At 48.8% G+C, this 15,685-nt stretch overlaps 1 protein-coding gene across 2 annotated transcripts in view; it reads right to left on the bottom strand.

Annotated features, from left to right (window-relative positions):
- STK40 (serine/threonine kinase 40) overlaps positions 1 to 15,685 on the bottom strand; it is a 40,673-nt gene that overhangs the window by 22,317 nt on the left and 2,671 nt on the right. The gene's annotated exons all lie outside the window — the stretch shown is intronic.

The following is a 15,685-nucleotide window of genomic DNA, read 5'->3' on the forward strand; positions in this document are numbered from 1 at the left end:
GGCAGGAGAATGACTAGAGTCCAGGAGTTTGAGGTTGCAGTGATCTATGATAACACCACTACACTCTAGCCTGGGCAAAATAAATAAATAAATAAAAATAAAGAAAGAAAAAAAAGAAAAAAAGAAATAAATTGTGTATTTAAGAGTAAAAGACACTACTGGAGAGGGCTGAGCACTCTGATCTGCCTGATAATCCCTAGTTCCTCCTGAATTAAAATGAAGGGTAGACACAAGAGTCAGATTCTGGAAGACATTAACCTCTTGACATGGATAAAAAAACAAGGCTGGGTACAGTAGCTCTTACATATGATCCCAGCACTTTGGGAGTTGAGGCAGGAGAATCATTTGAGGCCAGGAGTTTGGGACCAGCCTGGGCAACATAACAAAATCCTGTCTGTACAAAATATCAGCTGGGTGTTGTGGCATCATGCACTTATAGTCCCAGCTACTCTGGAGGCTGAGGCAGGAAATCCCCAGGAGTTTGAGGTTGCAGTGAGCTGTGATTGCGCCATTGCACTCCAGCCTGGGCAACAGAGTGAGACTCCATCTCCAAACAAATGAACAAACAACAAAAAAGCTGCTTATTCCAAAGTCAAAAGTCAAACACCTGGGGAAAGCAGGGTCCAAGAGGGGGCAAGGAAACAGATGCTCACAGGTGAGTTCCACACAGGGAAGGTGAGAGGTCATAGGGAGGCCCAGTTCAGGTGAGGGGCTGAGGGAAAACATCCCTAAGGAGGGGATGAGCGGGCTGGGCAAAGGGCAAGGATGTTCTGGGTAGAGGGGCCTGGGCGAGCAAACATACATAGGTAAGAAACGGCATGTAGGCAACAAACTCCAAGTAGTCTGTATCACTAAAGTGTCTGTCATGAGGCAGGGAATGGCAATAGGTAGCCCAGAGATGGAAGCCTGATGGCCATTTTAAGAGTATAGCCTTTACCCTTTTGTAAAAGGCTCACAAACACAGAACCTCAAGCTTCTCCTGTCATTTTCTTCTTCATACAAAAGTAATCGGTCAGCACTTTGGGAGGGTGAGGTGGAAGGATCACTTGAGGCCAGGAGTTTAAGACCAACCTGGGCAAAATAGCAAGACCCTGTCTCCACAAAAAATAGAACAATTAGCCAGGAGCAGTAGAGCAGTAGTCCCAGCTACTCGAGAGGCTGATGGAAGGATTGCTTGAGCCCAGGAGTTGGAGGATGCGTTGGGCTGTGATTGCACCATTGCACTCTAGTCTGGGTGACAGACTGAGACCCTGTATCTAGGGGACCAAAAAAAAAAAAAAAAAAAGTAATGGTGTTCCCTGAAGAAACATAAAATATAGATACACAAAAATAAGAAAATAAGGTACCCATAATCTCACCTCCCAGATGTAATTGCTGTTAACATTCAAGCAGATTTTTCCTGTATGTTTGTGTGCATGTGTATATAACGTTCTCCTTATTACAAAAATTTGGACCACCCTGTGATGCTATTTTGTAAGCTTCCTTTTCCCCCACCTAAAATACATTTTAAGGGTGAATTTCATGGTATGTGAAATGTATCTTAATAAAGCTGTAAAAAACAAAGCAAAAAAGCATTATTAACATCCCTGCATGGCAATATTCTTCCATAGCATCACTTGGAAACAGTCTCCCTGGTACAAATATATGGTGACTTATCTGGCTGTTCCATATTTATGGACATCTAGGTTCTTTCCATGTTCTTTTAATTAACAGTCATGCACACATATCTTATCATCTCTGTCTCTCCCGGGACAAATTCCAAGAAGTGGAACTGCAGGGTCAAATGGGGCACATGTTTTTAAAGGTATTTGACTCACACTGCCAGGTTGCTCCCAGCTGTGTCAATTTATAGTCCATCTGGGAGAATGAGACCTAGAACCTGCACCAGGATTGAGTATTTCCTTAGTCTTATAAGTGGTCAGTTTGAGGGTTAACAAAAAGCATACCATTGTTAAAACTCATAATTCTTTATTTCTGAGGTTGAATTTGTTTCACGTGCTTGGTGGTTATGCATAGTCTTTCTTTTTCTGTTTTTTACTGCTGTGTGTGTAGTAAGTGTTACTGGCTTTTAAGAGCTCCTTGTATATATATTAAAGATATAACATAGGATGTTGTTTTTTTCATCTTTTAACTTTCTTTTAATAAAAAAAGGTTATATTTGCATGTAGTTAAATATTTCTGTCTTTGTCTTTAGTTTGTTTTTGCTGATATTCCTAGAAGCCCTCCCCTACTCCGAGAATAAGTGTGTATTCACCAGTTAGGTTAAATCCTCCCATGCTTTTGTTTTAGTCATTATTCTAAACCCTAGAAGACTGACTGCACTCAGTAAACTGGAAAGCAGGAGAGATGATCCAATGTACTTCTAGTTTAATCTACCAGGTTCTCCTCCCATCAACCCCAATTTATTTTCAGAGCTGTGCCACTGAGGAGCAGAGCCAGTAGAGTAACTAGAACGGTGTCATTCACTGGACCCAAACAGTCCTCAGATAAAGCAGAAGCCATGATTAGGCTTAGCTGGGCCTCCTGCCAAAGAGGCTCATGCTGAAAGCAGATTCAATGTCATTCACACAAAAGCAGAGAAGAATGAAACTGCCTCTAGAAATAACTTAAAAAGCTGGGCAGTAATGTGTCTGGCACAGTGTTCCCACTCTTTGCTTGGCTAACTCCCATGCCTCCTTCTCAATTTAAGTATCATTTCTTCAGAGAAGCCTTCCTTGGTAGCCCCATGACCAATGGGCCTCAGTTAGTCTCACTCACAGTATTCTGCAATTTTCCTTCATAGCACCTTCCAGATTTTATAATGATGCGTTTGTGTGTTTATATGATTAATGTTTGCCCCCAACCAAAAATTCTACCACCACTAAAAATTCCATGAGGGAAATGTGTATGTGTATATATATAATGTAATATAAATGTATATAAAAATACATATAGCCATTGCACCCTAGTGCCTGGCTCCGCAGATACTTCATGAATGAATGGGTACCTTCCCTCCTTTGGTGATGGTCATTACCAGGGTCAGTGGCCCTGTGACTATTCTGAGCGGCCCGCTGCCCCTGGTAGCAAGTTGGTATCACTATTGTTCTGACCCTGTTTCCATCTTCTCTGGAATACTAAGCCTCCTCCCTCTTGGTTCCTTGGAGAACACCATGGAGGCGTGTCATACCTGTGTAGACGCTGCCTATGCACCTACGCACAGCCATGGTCTAGACAACAGTTTGCTGGGAGGAGCTGCAGCACAGACAGTGAGTGGGCTCAGCCTGACCCCACCCACCCCACTCAGGATTCCACTCAAGCAAATGGCATGGGAACTGCTCCAAGATGCAGGCAGACAGATGGGAAGGGAGAAGAAAAAGATGCTGACAGAAGAGGGAGCAAGGCTGCCTCCCTTTCCTGAACATCCCTTTCTGCTACCCAGAGATGACTAAAGCAAAGGAAGCATTGTGAAGAGGCAGGCCCAGAAAGCTGGATGCTGCTGCAGGCTCACGAGTAGGGTGAGCAGAGACAAAGCTCCTGGGGACAGACCCTCTCCCCTCCTTTCCCTGTCCCCTGCTGACGTACATGGATGACCTGCCCCTCCTTTAACTCAGCCTGATGTGCATCCCTCCAGAGACACACTTGCAAATGGCCACAAATATTCCGAGGGGGGAGGCCTGCTCAGAGGGACCCTGGCTCCCCAGTGGGATCTGTGATGAGGAAACTCTGGCTACTTAGTCTCAGCAGGACATGGGGCCCAGGCCCCTCCACAGATACTTGGTCCCCAAGCAAGGGTGAAGGGCCCTGGGCCAGCTTGGCTCAGGTGCAACTATTTGCCTGGTATTTCCTGGGCCACTGCTCAGTTCCCCAGGAACTCAAAAGTCTCAGCTTAGAAGTCTCTGAAGCTTTAAATCTGTCAACTCTTCCACATTCTAGCCTCCCAAGTTGGCACCAGTCCCCTTAGAACCTGAACTCCACAGGAAGTTCAGTGAGGCAACAATGGGGGTTGGGGAGAGGCCAGGAGAGAGGCACGAGAACCCAGCCTGGCACCCCACCTTCTGCAGGCCACAGCTGTGCTCCTTGATTCTGAAAGCAGGGGCTTCCACTGCTTTGCCAAACCCAGAGAGTGAGTGTGGGCCTCAGCATGAGAGGCCCTCAGCTCCGGACGGCTGCCATGGTAAGCAGAGTAGGGAATGCTTGATCCTACCCTGTCAATTTGGGGCTAGCATCATCTCCCCCTAGAGCTGCTGGGCAATATGAGCCCAGCTCTCCTGGCAAGGCCTAGCTAATCAGAGACACATAATGGTTCTCAGGCTAAAGATGCCCAGAGTCCAGTGGTATAGTGTGACAGGGCACAGGAGAGTTAGGTGGGGTACAGCCAGGAAGGACACTGCGCAGCAAAGCATGGTTCAACCTGGTGGATGTACCACTAACCTCCGAAGGATGGGGGAGGGCTGCAAAGAAAGATGGTGCTGAGCAAATGAAACGCAGTCACCGTCTTCCCCAGCTCAGTCTGTCCTCAGCTCCACCCACCTACAAAGCAGCTGAAGCCTGGCCAAGGCACGGAGGGTCCTGTCACATGCAGAAGCATCCCTGCAGGTGTCCACACATGAGCAGGCACATACAAGCATCTACCTACTTGGGGCACAGTAAGGGACTGTCCAGGATGATGAGGCCACCAACCTCTCTGGATGGGTCCGTCATCACACTCTGGTTGGAGGTGAAGTGTGGGTGGTAGGGAGGAGTCTGGAATTAAGACCTGGGGCCTCTAGTCCAAGATCTCTTGGAGCAGGATTAGGGGAGGAGGGCAGAACACATATACTGCATTGTAAAACTTTTACTGTCGAAGGACATAGCTTCTGGGTGTGCGCGTTTGTCGAAACAATTCAACAGCACAGTTAAAAGACCCGTGAAAGTTACTATGTGTAAACATACCTCAATAAAAAAAAAAAAGCAAGCTTTTTTAACCAAATGGTCAAAGTTAATATCACTAATAACAGAACAAACTGACATCACATGCCTTCTGATAGGATGCACTTAATAAAGACACATTACTCATGTTATTTTTTTTTGCCAAAAATGTACAACCTGAATCTAATCTTAAGACAAACACAGATTGAGGGCCATTGAACAAATGAGCCCATATGCTTCAAAAACATCAATGTCAGATAAAGAAAAGCTGAAGAACTATTCTGGATTAGAGGAGATTATATAACAAATAAATACAATAGGTGATCCTGCAGGAAAAAAGTTATATGCTCAAGTGTTTCCAGGTAAAGGGTCACAATGTCTGTAACTTACTCTCAAGTCCCTGGAGGCAGAGGAGAAAGTTCAACCTGCTGGAATAGTTCCCAAAACCTGATTCACAGGTTCAAAGGGACCTGCTTGTGGGTATGCAGCCCACAGTGGCAGAACTTGGAATCTCATATATGTTGGGCAGAGCCAGCCTGCCATGAACAGAGTTCAGTCTTGTATGGCCCCCTCTCCCAAACACTGTTCCAAAAAGGGGGGAGGCAAGGGGGAAAGAGCCCTCCATGCAATCTCTGGGTCTGCCACCTGGTGGCATGTTTCTGCAGCGTATATTCAAAGGGCTTCTTGGCACCAGGTGCAGGATGGTGGGGCACTGCTCTCCCCCAGACTGATCAGGAAGGATGCACTCTATTCGAAGAGCCAGCCTCAGCCACTTGTGTAATTGGAGCTGGACAGACAGAGGTCAGCAGGCCGCAGTAGCTCCATCTTCCACTGCGGAGGTCCTCCAGGGGCTCCCATGGGCTTCAGGAAGAAACCCAAATTCCTCAGTGAGCCCAAGCAGACCCTGGCTACCTCTCCGGCTTCACTGCCCTCACATGCACCCTCCACCCACCCACACCAAATGACTCACAGTTCCCTGAGTGTGCCTTGCCCTGCCCTTCTCTCCCTAGCTGGTTTGTCCCTCTCCCTCAGTCCTCACTGAAGTGTTACCAGCTGAAGCAAGTCTTCACAGAAGGCCTCCTGCCAGAGCTGGCTGCTGCTGCTCCAACTCCCAGAGCATCTGAGCATACCTCTGTCCCCTTCCACTGTGCTGTACCCACTGGCTGTAAAGGCTCCCCTGAGGGAGCCACCCCAATTCATCTCTGCCTCCCTGCAACCTGACAAACTGCTGAAAGAGAAAACAGAATATGCAATTGTTTATTAGGCAGCTTTAAGGCACTAAAGCCCCTGGTGGGGCAGAAGACTGAGAACGCTGAATAAAGAGGCACAATATGTGGTTCACAGGCAAACTCTGCCCAACTAGAGACCAGGGACTGGAGTGGGACACTGAAGAAAGTATAGATGCTCATGGCAGGAGGCAGGGTGCCACAGCTGTAGGTAACTGGGCTGCACGGTGTTGGGACAGTTTGTCCAGGAAAAGTCCCATGTCAGAAATGCATGGGGCAGGACGGGGTCTAAGCTGGCTGATCACCAGGGCTGTGCTCAGACAGCCTTTGCTGCTGCAGGGCAACCCCCACGGAGGAATGAAAGCCATTCACAACACGCCTGCAGCTGGTGCAGAACCCCTCACCAATGAAGGGATGGACTAGGTCCTGATGTGGGAAAAGCCTTTCTGAATCCAGCAAAAATATCTGCTTTCCTGCAGCAAGCACATGAATGACGGCCTGGCCTGCCCCTCACACCAGTAACAGGTCCTCCCGGCCACTATGGGTGGTGTGAAGTTCCTTATGATAGTCAAAAAAAATCGTACCACTCTCACTTCCCCAGAAAAGTGAACTTCTGGCCTAACTATGCATTTAGCTGACTACAACTGGGAAGAAACGACGAGGTAAGCAATGTGAAATCTGAATGCATGATACAACTAAGGCAACCTGTTGGCCCATGCTTTACAGACCACTTGTCCACCATAGGTGGCTGCCAGGTCTCTCCTAGATTCCCGTGTGCTTCTGGATGGTGAATTTCAGACTTAGAACCCACGTGGGTGGCCCACACTCTCACATTAACTATCGTAACTAATTTTTACACATGGTTTTATAGTTTACAAAGCACTTGCAAATACACCCTTTCCTTACCCAAGCACTCTGGGAGCCACCCCCATTGCACCTAATACTCACGTGTAGGTGCTTCTACCAGGGCCACCAACTTCCTTACAGACCCTCTCTCCAACCACAAAGACAGCCCAGGAAATCAAAAGGAATTCATTGCCATAGAACTGAGGGTTTCAAACTATGGACCAGTTACCCAAAGGCCAGTTGGGGGACCAAGATGGATTTGGGGTTCACACAGACCTGGGCTCAAATTTCAGCTTCTGAGGCTCACTTGTTTTAAGACCCTGAACTAGTCACCTACCCTTCGTGGGCCTCAGTTTACTTATCTGTAGAACAGGCATGGTTATATTCTCTCCTTCACAGGACAGGGGAGGATCAGGCTGCAGGATGCTGTGCTGATGGTGTGAAGAGGTCTGTGCTGGGTGCAGGGTGAGTGCTCCTTGCTCTGTGCTGAGGCCACCTCTCTGTCGCAAGTCTCTCCAGGCACATCCCTTTTTAACTATCAATTAATGGTCACCCACTACTTGCCAGGAACCATTCTTAGCATCTCCTAGAGTCTCTCTTTAATTCTCACAGTTTTCTAAAGTAAAGACTCCCCTGTTATTACTAAGAACCAAAGTCTAGAGACCCTGGCCCGTGTCACAGGGCCAGGTCTCGCCTACTTCTGCTAGCCTGGCCAGAGGAGGCTCTACTGAAGGCTCTTCCACTGCGTTGGAATGACAGCCATTCCTGAGGGCAGCATGAACCCTCTCCCTGGGAGCTTGATGGCTACAAGCAATCTCCCTGAGAACCCACTAGAAGCCATTTGCTTTGTGCTCAGGATGGATGCTGGGGGGATGGGCAAGCGGATGGAGGGGAGGATTAGTAATCCCTCGATTTCAGCCAGGATTCCCTGATGACAAAGATTCATGCATGTGCTGTCATCTTCACTGTTCCAAAACAGAGTGATGATTTTCTTCATCTTTAAAATGCAGGATATGTATAGCTCCAATTTGTCAAGAATACATAACATCACATCATTCTCTGAACGCTGTGCTTTACTGCCTCAGGGGTTGGTTACAAATGAACTGGCTGCTCCAAACCAGAGCTCTTAGCACAGGGTGAACCTCACTCCCCGAAGCCCTGCTCCCAGCCAGTGGGAGAGTACCTGCTGGGGCCAGAGAGGAAGTGACTCAGCCTAGTGGGAAGTGGGAGGGGCGGTCAGAAAGAGGGCCCTGTGCCCAGCCTGCTGCCCCCAGCGCATCCCATCCTCTGCCGCTGCCTTTCCTCAGCAGGACTCCGACTTGCTGAGCACAGCAGGCCTGAAGGCCCAGTGTCTGCAGCTTGGGGACCTGGCTCTAGTCTATTCCAGGAGGCAAGATTCATAGATTGGCCCCCACATGAGGAGACTGCAAGATCAGTGATGTCCCTCCTCCCGCCACTTCCTGAGGAAGTCCTCACTGGGCTCTTCTGTGGCCCCCTTGGAGGCTGCTAGAGGAGTTTGGAGGCTAAAGGCCTCTGGCCAGGAGGACTAACCCAGAGAGATTCAGAAGGAAAAGCCTCGTGGCTGTACACACAGGGGGAGAGAAGCTCTCTCTGCAGGTTCCTTTGGGGAAAAGACAAAGGGAGGAAGAAGCCAATCCCTGCACCCTGAACCAGGCTGGCTGTTCCTGGGGCAAAGGGCTTCACTGGCAGTCACTCTGACAGCCACCACAGCAGAATCGAGGGCAGCGTCACCAGCCCTGCCCCAGCTCTCCCCTCCCAAGGGCCTCCGGAAGCAGCTGATGTGACAACAAATAATCCGTCACCGTGTGTGGGTGTCGGAGGAGTAAGGGACACACTCAGCTCTTTCAGGGCTAGGCTGGCCTGACATCCCCCATCCTGAGAAGTAGCCTGGGGAAGCAGCCAAGCACACTGGTTTGGGAGGCATTTCTGGTGGCCCCTTGGCTCTGCAGGGGGCATTCTGCCATGTGCAGTGACAGCAGACTGAGTCACTGACAGCTCTCCCTGTCAACCAGCCTGCTCTGGCTCACTCAAAGTAGAAGAGCCGATTACAACAAGGGAGATCCTGGCATGGCACGTGACCAAGAGGCCCCTCAGCTCATATAATCAGTTATTGCTTTTGCAGTAAGTCAGCCTGGGAACAAGGCCTGCCATGGGGTCCTGAGTGGAGTTTAAATTCTTGCCACCACGATAGCTCAAATCGGGGAAGGAAAAAGCAGCAAGCAACCAAAACGTGACTAGCTGAGTGTGACAGCCACCGTTCTGACCACTGCATCACCTGGACATGTGCTTCTCTGCTCTGTAGCCCCCCCACCTAGAAGAAAGGGACAGTGCTACCCCTGAAGAGGGTTCCCAAGGACAGCCAGGAGCCAGTGTGTAGGAGGCACTAGGCGCTTAGAAACATTATGTTTCCTTCTTTCTATCGCAGATTTCCAGAGTGACAGACAGGAAAGCCCAGGCCAGGCCCAGGTGCGATTCTGTCTCTTTATACTGTTTTCAACAGCAAAAATCACCATAGTCATCCTGTGAGAGAGGCAGTCTGGACTGGGGCCAGCAAACTGCCTTCCCATAACTGTCTCCATAAAAAAAATTCAGTCTCACAACTTTGACAGGGAATAATACAGTTCACTTTCTGAAGTTTTACCAAGCCACTGGCTGTGGCTGCTCAAAGAGTCAAGAAGCTGCCTGGTGTGATGAGAGGGAGATGGCAGGCTGTGCCATCAGAGTGCCCCTCAGCTGGCCATTCAGACAGGTGGCCCATGAGGGCCTCACCTGCTCTGTCACTGAGCGCCAGACACTGCTGATCATGGGGGCCAGGAGCTACCACCGACAGACACTGTCCACACACCGGAGAGAGCACGTTCACCGTGTCTGCTCCGGTGTCTCGACACGGGTCTCATCCCCTTTGCCCCCCATGCCCTGCACAGACCCCGAAGGTATGCAGAAGACAGGTGTGAAACCACAACCAACAAAGAAAGAGAAAATGCATGTCTCAGGCCCAGCAATTCCAGTTCTGGGGATTTATCCTACTGACATACTCATAGAAGTTCACAAAGATATAAACATGCTCAACAATGGCCCCTGCAGAACCATGTGTAGCAGCAAAATACAAAACCACAAAAATCAAAACCCACACACCCCTGATAAAAAACAAATCTAAATGTCCATCATGAAAAGACTGGTTAAGTAGTTATGTTCTACCTAGACAATGGAATACTACACAGCCTTTAAGACTGGGTCTTAAAGTCTATCAGCAGCTGTGGAGCTGCTGATAAAAATGTCTATATGTCATCAAAAAAAGCAAACTGTAGTACTATATGTATAATATGATACTATTTTGGTTAAAAAATTATATATACCCTTGAATATGTATAGGAAGTTTTAAGGAGAAATGTAACAGTGGATGGATACCCCCAGGTGATAGAACTAGGGACCCAAGGAGGGGAGGGAGAGTTTTATTTTATGTTCTTCTGTATTGCTTGACATTTTACTATAGGCTACTATAATAATGCAAGTTTAAAAAATCTAAAGATCTCTGAACCCATTAGAATTGTCAGTAGCAGTGATGGAATCGGGAGGCTGGGCCTCGCGAGGGCAGACTGCAGAGCGTGTGGCATGGGAGTGGGTGAAAGTGCAGTTGCCCACAGGTCTGAGCCTGGGTGCCAACGCATGGGTGCACGAGGAGAGTGAGGGAGAGAAGAGACAAAGCCAACACTCCTGGTAAGCCTCAGATCTCCCAGGTAGCTTGCAAACATGCCTATAAGGAACATCGTGCTTGCCACCTAGCACCTGTAAGGGCTGGAAGCTGGCTCAGGATGCCTCTTCTGGGACACTCACAGACCCACTAGCAAGAGCGCAGCTGGGCCTCACCAGAGCTGGCCCCTAGGTGCGGACTGCATGTCAGGTACTAGGCTGAACATGCTACAGACAGCAATCCCTCACGTCTAATCCTCATTACCACCTCAGGTGCAGACACTGTTCTGCCCATTTTACAGCAGAGGAAACTGGGGTTAGAGACAAGAAGTGACTTGTTCAAGGTCACTCAGCTAGCAAGTGGCAGAGCTGGGTTCTGAAGCCAGGCCTGACCTGAGCCTAGGCCCTTAACTGCTGGGTGACATGGTTGAAAGTCTCCTTATCCACTACTCATAGAGCAGGAAGGGGAGGGACTTGTCTCTAGGCAGTGGTAGTTTTAATTCTTCAGCTTTGCCAAGATTTCTTCTAGCCATACTACTCTAAGCCCAAGATTCTATGTGGGCTGGGCTCCCTGGGGCCAGGATAGAGGAAGGGAATGACATGGGTTCTGGGGCTCTGTCCTTACTGGCTGTACAATGGTGGACAGGCTATTTAACCCCTCTGAGCCTGGGTGTTCTCTGTAAAACAGAGACAATCCCTACTTCCTTAGATTCAATAACATATTGCAAAGTACTTAGCAAAGGACCCGGAAGGTGGTGGGGATTCTTCTTTTTTTGCTGGTTTCCTGTTTCTTCAGGAGGGACCACCTCAGAAGAGTCAGAAGACAACACACACCATGAAACTCACCCCAAACTTGGTAATGCTGAGAGCTCCATACTTACTGCAAAAAGTAGCAGGACTCTCGCTCTGGAGAGCAGCGTTGGCAGATGCTAGCAATGGGGTTTCAAAAGCCTCATGGAATGTTGGGCTACATCAGACCCAAGGTCCACAAGGGGCTGAATCAAGCTTCTCCCCAGAAGCACTGCTATCCCTTTAACATACCTCATATCAGCTCTGCCACAAAACCAAAGACAAATGACAGGCACATCAGTCCTGCTCTTGCCAATTCCCACTATGACAACCAGCCCACTCTCTCTTCCTTCTGGACCCTTGGATAGCAAACTTCTCAAAGGCCAAAGATCCTCTATCTCTTTTGTCAAGTAGGTGGTGGTTTGTAAACACATTTAGAGGGGACAGCCTTATTCTGAATGACAAGACCTCGTCTCAGTTTCGCTACCTCTGGTGCTTTCCAACAACTAGGCTTTCTCTGACATCATCAGCCTATAGGCTGCTATGCTATGCGGAGCCTGAACTCACACCCAAGACAGACTGCCACAGCTGAGAGAAGAAACACCATAGCGCTGTAGCCTCTTTGGGGAGAAGGGATTTCAGTGTCCCCCTCAAGAAGTGGGACCACAACCCAAGAGAGTAGATTTGCTTGCTGGGGAGAAAATAAGGCTGCTGCAGTTTATTAAAAGGGGACCTAGAAATTCTTTTAAAAATAAGGCCGGGTGCGGTGGCTCACGCCTGTAATCCCAGCACTCTGGGAGGCCGAGGCGGGCGGATTGCTCGAGGTCAGGAGTTCGAAACCAGCCTGAGCAAGAGTGAGACCCCGTCTCTACTATAAATAGAAAGAAATTAATTGGCCAACTAATATATATATAGAAAAAATTAGCCGAGCATGGTGGCGCATGCCTGTAGTCCCAGCTACTTGGGAGGCTGAGGCAGGAGGATTGCTTGAGCCCAGGAGTGTGAGGTTGCTGTGAGCTAGGCTGACGCCACAGCACTCACTCTAGCCTGGGCAACAAAGTGAGACCCTGTCTCAAAAAAAAAAGAAAATAATAATAATAATAAAAGGTATTCTTTGAGGCAGCAACCCCCTTTCTAGGAATTTATTTTGCAGGTGATACTTAAGGTGGGCAAAATCACATGTACGAAGAAAGTCACTTAGCTTTGTTTGGAGAGCAAAAGACAGAAACTAGCCTAAGTGTTCATCTGCAGAGTGCTTGTCGAATATTACATTCACGATGGCTCATAATGTAGCCAAAAATGACCCAGACGTGCATGTGCCAAAGTGGAACCATCTCTAAGATAGTAAGTAAATCAAAGCAAGCTATTACATCCTTTTCCTCCTCTTGGATCTTGATGACAGAGCCTGGGAGGATATGCAGGGCTACTGTGGGCCTTGGGCCACCTTTGAGGCCACTGCCTTGCCTGAGCAGGTGGAGGAGGAAGAAATGCTCATTTCAGGCCACTTTCTCCTCTACCTTCTTTATATCACAAACTCAAGGACAAATCCTGTGACAATTTCCCAAATCCCAAAGGGCCCATTAGAAGGCCTGCCCAACACACCCTTCTCCAAAGCCTAATACAATGCAGGGACAGCTCCTGGCTCCCTCAGAACTCAGGGGGACAAGGACACTGGGCAGCGTCCTCTTCCCTGATGGCTCTGAGAGAGTCCTTGGTGGAGGGACTGGAACGCTCACCTAGTGTCAGGGAGCAAATCCAATCTCAAGGTCTCTTTCTAGGTAAGATCTCCAGAAGGTGCGGAGAAAGCCCTCTTTCCCTTGATGGTCCACTGCTGTTCAGGACCCCATTAGTCAGCTGTAGCTTGCTGAATCAGAGTGGATATTGCCAGAGGGAAGGCCTGTTCTTAGGGCCATTTGAAGGCTGAAGAAATTATTGGAGTTTTGCAGACTCAGCAAGTGGAGTTTCTGAAACCTGAAGACATTCACCTCCCTGGTCAATTCTGGGCAGTGGCATGGAGTTGTCTCCTCCCTCTGCCCCTCCCCTAACCCTAGCCCTGTGTATGGCACCCCCTACTTCCCTCTAGGCGCCCCATCTCATCCCATCCCTTCTTCCTACAAACACTGAGCGCGTAGAGCAAGGACCTGTCTGGGGCTTATTGGCCAGTATTTCTATACAGGGCACCATTTAATGTCCCATCTCCCTGCTGTGAGCCTGTGCCTTGGTAGAAGACCGCTCTTCCCATTTCCCTTCCTTCCCTGCAGGGCCCTGTTTGTCCCTTCTTCCCATAAACACTGAGAAAAGAAAATGTGGGCACAGGAAAGGTGAAGGAAGGGAGGCTACCCTTCTCCCAGGTGCTGACTCAGGCAAAAGCAGAGGGAGGCCTGGCCCAAAGACAGACAGGGTGCCACGAGACTTTGCAACTGATCTTCTCCCATGAGGGTGTACTCAGGGCTTGCTCAATGGAGTTGGCAGATTTCACTGCCCATTATCTCTTCCTTGAGCCATCACTATCTTCGCACTATTATTCACTCTGTCACCCAAACCAAAAACCTCAGGATCACCTGCCACCAGTCCTTGTCCCTCAGCCATTACTTCTAAACACTCCCAGAGTCCAGTTGATTTCCCACCAAACAGCTCTGATCTCTGCCCTTCTCATCCCCACTGCCTCTGCCCTGATCCAAGCCCCCCTCGGCCCTTGCTGTGATTACTGCAACAGCCTCCTACGGGGCCTGCAGACTCTCTCCGTAATCCATCCTCCAAAGCAGATGCAGGTCTACTGGTATGTTTCCTCCACTTAACACAAGGCATCCATCACCAACAGCATACAAAGTCTAAGCATCTTAGCACTGGTGTCTGCCTACCTCTCAGGCATGTCCTGCAGCCAGTTCCTTCACACCCTGGGCTAGAAACCCCATGGTTCCTAAAGTGCCACACATGCCAGCATACATCCATGCCTGTCCCATGCTGCGCTCTCTGCCTGTAGGGCTTCTTGGACCCCCAGAAAATGATTCACTCTTCAAGATCTAGTTCAAGTTCTATGGGTCTCTGAAGTTTTCCCTAGTCTCCTCCTCCTCCTCCCCAAGGTGAATCACTCCTTCCACTTGGTTTTGCCACATGCTGCATAGACTTTTTGGGAGAGACTGGCCAAGCTCTGTGCAAGTGTTAATTGGTTAGGAGCCAGCTTCTGTCCCTCCTAGACCACAACCTCCTCCAGGGCAGGGCCTGCCTTTCCATCTGCCTCTGAGCCTCTCCTGCCCCAATACCCAGCACAGCCCCTGCTACATGTGGGAACTCATGTGTGGGGAATCGGGGGTCTGTATTTTGAGCCACCACACACATCAATGAGTGTGAGGCCTCCTGGTGCTGCTAATTCAGGTAGCAGACTGGGGTTGCTAGTAGGGACATACATGGAAGAAACTCTAAATACATTTTCTCCCATGTATACTTTAAAATACTATTTTTTCCCAGCAGTCCTACTTCTATTTTTAAAAATGGTTCTTTTAAAGAGCTGAGCTGAATCATCTGCATGGCTCCCATACAGACTGGGTAAACTCCCCACAGATTTCCTTTTCATGAAGAATACAATAAAATTCTGTGATCTTGTGATCCCTCAGGACATTTCTGACAGCTCAATGGAACACAGTTCTAGTCGCCATGGATTGCTTCAACTAATTCTTGGAAGTTCTTTCCTGCAGCCTGTAATAAAAGCTAACATTTTCCAAGCATTTATTACTTGGTGTGTGCTAAGTACTCATCCTGCAACATCTTAATCCTCACAACTGCCCCACTAGGGAGGTACTCTTATTGTCCCCATTTTACAGATGAGAAAGCTGAGCATGAAGAGAATAAGTAATCCCTAGTGACCAGCAGAGCTGGGATTAGAACCTAGACCTGATGGCAGAGGCAAATAAGCTCTTAACCACTACAATTAAAAGCACAAGTGAACAAATGCAGCAGCTCTTACAACTGGCCTTCTGAAAGGGCACCCTCACCTCCCCAGCTGCTAAAGTGACCTGCAATCCCAGGAAGAGAGGGGTACATGTGCCAGGCACTTCTGTGCCAGGCAGAGAAGCCCAGGCCAATGCAAGGAGCTTGCCACCTGGCACTGGCTGCATGCAGTGCTTTCTCAGCAGATATATACCACCAACTCTCCTCTCTCAGAAGCCTGCAGTAGTCTTGAAAGAGGTCTCTAGCCTTTTAGTCTCGCCTCTCCTATTCTTTTCCTC

This window comes from Microcebus murinus, chromosome 2 (genome assembly GCF_040939455.1).
Source record: "Microcebus murinus isolate Inina chromosome 2, M.murinus_Inina_mat1.0, whole genome shotgun sequence".
Taxonomy (NCBI): domain Eukaryota; kingdom Metazoa; phylum Chordata; class Mammalia; order Primates; family Cheirogaleidae; genus Microcebus; species Microcebus murinus.